This window comes from Bubalus kerabau, chromosome 15 (genome assembly GCF_029407905.1).
Source record: "Bubalus kerabau isolate K-KA32 ecotype Philippines breed swamp buffalo chromosome 15, PCC_UOA_SB_1v2, whole genome shotgun sequence".
In the NCBI taxonomy this organism is placed as follows: Eukaryota; Metazoa; Chordata; class Mammalia; order Artiodactyla; family Bovidae; genus Bubalus; species Bubalus kerabau.
The window spans coordinates 54444985-54448589 of record NC_073638.1 but is presented as its reverse complement, the minus strand read 5'-3'; positions in this window follow the sequence as shown (position 1 = coordinate 54448589).

The following is a 3605-nucleotide window of genomic DNA, read 5'->3' as shown; positions in this document are numbered from 1 at the left end:
AAATATTTCTCTTTGCTGCAGATAGATGGGAGTAAAAGATGCCTTAATATCTAATTTTTGTATTATTAGAGACCATGGTTTTAAGAAATTCCTATTTATCTGTTGTATATTTTTAGTTGTTTGGTAACTGAGGTCTTCTAAATTTTTTAACACAAAACCACATTTCCAGTCTTGCTTCTTTTCAAGTATCCAAATGTATTTCTCAGGGACTTCTCTGGTGGTCCAGTGGTTAAGAATCCACCTGCCAATGCAGGGGAAGTGGGTCTGATCCCTGGTCTGGGAAGATTCCCACATACCTCAGAGCAACAAAGCCCATTCACATATCTACAGGGCCCACACAAGACAACTACTGAAGCCCACGTGCCTAGAGCCCATGCTCTGCAACAAGAGTTCAGTACAGTTCAGTTCAGTTCAGTTGCTCAGTCGTGTCCGACTCTTTGCAACCTCATGAACCACAGCACGCCAGGCCTCCCTGTCCATCACCAACTCCCGGAGTCCACCCAAACCCATGTCCATTGAGTCGGTAATGCCATCCAACCATCTCATCCTCTGTCGTCCCCTTCTCCTCCTGCCCTCAATCTTTCCCAGCATCAGGGTCTTTTCAAATGAGTCAAGTCTTCGCATCAGGTGGCTAAAATATTGGAGTTTCAGCTTCAACATCAGTCCTTCCAATGTAGCCACCACAATGAGAAGCCCTCACGCCACAACTAGAGAAAGCCTGTGCACATCAACAAGACCCAGTTCAGCCAAAATAAATACATTAAAAGTTTTAAAGAAGCAAAAGAAAAAAACAAATGTATTTCTTAGTACCTTTGTAATAGTAGATACAGAAGTCTCTCAAATGCTGAACTGTAGTATATACTTACTTAAAAAAAAATCATTCATAGGGGAAACTATTGGTGTAGTTTTACCAGGAAGTTTTTAATATGTATGTGTGATTCACAGGGATTCTGTATGTGCTCCCCAGCTAAAAAAACACATAGGACTCTACTGTGGAGGCATCTGGGAGAGTTGCTGGTTGGTTCATCAAGTCACAGCTGTGCAGCTCGGGTCTGAGTTTTTAAAGAATAGTTAACTTATTAAAAAGTTTCCTTAGCAAAAGAGCAGTTGAGCTGTGTCCACGAATTTTACTGGGCTAATGTTGGCGTCAGTTAAATCATTTGAATTATGAAGTATAATTACAATAAAGAAGTTCAGCCTCATGTTTGAAAACTGAGTCACATTTCTTGAATTAGTATGATAGAAACATTAAAATTCAGGACCATTGGGATATTTTGATTTGTTTGCTGTTTTTTTTGTTTTTTTTTTTTAAAGAAATTGAAACTAATACATTTGCTAGTGGAAGAAAATGGTTTGTTTGGCTTTGAAGATTCTGAAATTGTTCAGGCTTATCATGGGTCATAGATTACAAAGAATAATGCTAGTGAAATGCAAATCTACTATTTTTACTCATTTTTTTTTACACAAAATGTACACATTTCAGCAGGGTGGTGTTGGTGGCAGTGGCGCCTCTTTACTACCTTATGTAAAACAGTTGAACATTCTTATCAATAGTGCCATCATCTATTTAACACTCCCAGTACATTTTCTAAGTTTGTTTACTTAAAATTGTATGACATGACATAATTAACAAGCAATAAAAATCTCTATTACATACATACATATACACACAACACAACTTAACACATACACACGGATACAAAGAAATGTAGGGAATTCTTCAGTTCAGTTCAGTCACTCAGTCATGTCCGACTCTTTACAACCCCATCGACTGCAGCACACCAGGCTTCCCTGTCCATCACCAACTCCCAGAGCTTGCTCAAACTTATGTCCATTGATTCAGTGATGCCATCCAACCATCTCATCCTCTGTCATCCCCTCCTCCTCCTCCTGCCTTCAATCTTTCCCAGTGTCAGGGTCTTTTCCAATCAGGGGGCCCAAAGTATTAGAGTTTCAGCTTCAGCATCAGTCCTTCCAATGAATATTTTTGGGGAATTCGTGGGTAAGAGATTTGACTAGATAACTCTGAGAGTCCTTTCAACTTAGGTTCTATTACTAAATGATTCTAGAACTCTAACATGGTATGATTCTAAGGCTGTGATTCCAAAATTTTATTAGGACAAGAAACAGTCCCTATTTTCAAAGAACTCACAACCTAGCAGATGAGGTAGACAAATAGTTACTTTTGATAACTGTAATAAATAGTCCTATAGATTAGATGCAAGGCCTTGGCAGGATGTGGGAAGGAAGGCTTACTGAGGCAGGGCTTGTTTCCTCAAGGCTGGTCTCAAGAACCACTTGCATCACAATCTTTCCGGAAGCTTTCTTTAAAAAAAAAAAAAAAAAACTAATTTCTGGGCTCTATTCCAGATCTCCTGAATCAGAAACTCTCAAGTGGAACCCAAAAGTCTACTTCACTTAAAATAAGGGCTGAGGTGATTCTTAAGTAGACTGAAATCTGAGACTGCCTGCTAAGGGATTTCTCTGAGAGATGATATATACAGACTGAGAAAAAGAAGTAGCTGGGTCAAAATATGAAACTACAGAAGTCACAAAGAAGTATGGTGTTTTGATGAAGATTTTGTACAATTTTGTACAACATTCCCTCCATGGGATAGGCCTTTTTTGAATGATAGCACTTCTTAGATAGAATCTGAGGTTCTGTGATTGAGGGTATATGCCTCAGATGTCCTAGGACAGAGTTTTCTTTGCACAGGAGTCAGAGCTGACCTCAGTTTGTTATAACTATCCCAAGGCCATAGGCTGGCAAAGAGGTCTCTGATACAGACTCCCCACAGAGTCCCTAAGAGTCTACTCCCTGCCACCATCCACTCCATTGCCGTGGCCTCCTGGCCCTCATTTCCCAATTGTCCCTGGCTGCTTCTTTTCTTTGGAACCTGCAGTGTCTGCAGTAAGGAAGCAACAGCTTGAGTGAGGGCCTGATGGCCGGAAAGCACACGGTCTGTGGGATAGGGAGCAGTGAGATGTGTCTGGACACCAGTTGTCTGCCTATGTGAGGGACTGCTGAGACTTGGAGGAGACACCGGTTAAGGGGAGAGAATGGCCTAGTGGATTTTGAGTCTGAGCTCCGCCAGCGACTTCCTTGGTGAGCCTGGGGCAGTCCCCTTTCCCAAACTGGGCCCCTTAAACTGTATCCTGTCTGGAAAACAGGGTTTGTGTTAGAATCAGATGATTCTCCAGTGACCATCTGGGTTTAGTATTTTGGATTCTAAGATCTCTGATCCTAACTATCGCCCTGTGAAGAATGCATGCAAGAATTGTACCCATTTTACTGCAAGGAAGCCGCGGCTCAGTGAGGAGCAGTGACTTGTCCACCACCACACAATCACGGAGTCGGATTCCACCAGCACCCGGCTCTCCGCCTCCTCAGACCCGGCAAGCTGACGCGAAGCAAGAAAACAGTCGGTCTCTGGTCCAGGAAGCAGGCGCTGCAGGGGACGGAAGGGTCGGAACCCATAGAGCTGTGGGGCCAAGCAGCTGGGCGGAGGTGCCCAAAGCCAGCTCGGGGAGGAGAAGTGGGTGGGTTAGGGGCCGGGCGGGGCCGGGGGTGGGGACGCCCGGGGGAAGGGAAAGGGCAGCAGAGC